This window comes from Otolemur garnettii, unplaced genomic scaffold, assembly GCF_000181295.1.
Source record: "Otolemur garnettii isolate 467f Iridium unplaced genomic scaffold, OtoGar3 scaffold00034, whole genome shotgun sequence".
NCBI lineage: Eukaryota > Metazoa > Chordata > Mammalia > Primates > Galagidae > Otolemur > Otolemur garnettii.
In genome coordinates this window covers 13,900,772-13,901,028 of record NW_003852429.1, presented here as the reverse complement: position 1 = coordinate 13,901,028, position 257 = coordinate 13,900,772, and positions in this window count along the sequence as shown.

Here is a 257-nt window from a genome sequence, read left to right as displayed (position 1 = left end):
GTCTGCATCCTTCCACTCTACATTTGAAACTCAACTGTAGAACATCAGGTTCCATATATACATATATATGACTGCAATGATCTAGAGTTAGATTTTCTTTTGGACTCGAATCAAGTATTGTCAGATTAAATCAGACACCACTTCTCTAGGATACTGGTATCTAGTATTCAGTAGGTTGACACATAGGACGACCAGGATATATTTGACTTCTTAAAAAAGTCTGAAATATTAGGTTAATTTTGCAAAATTTATAAATA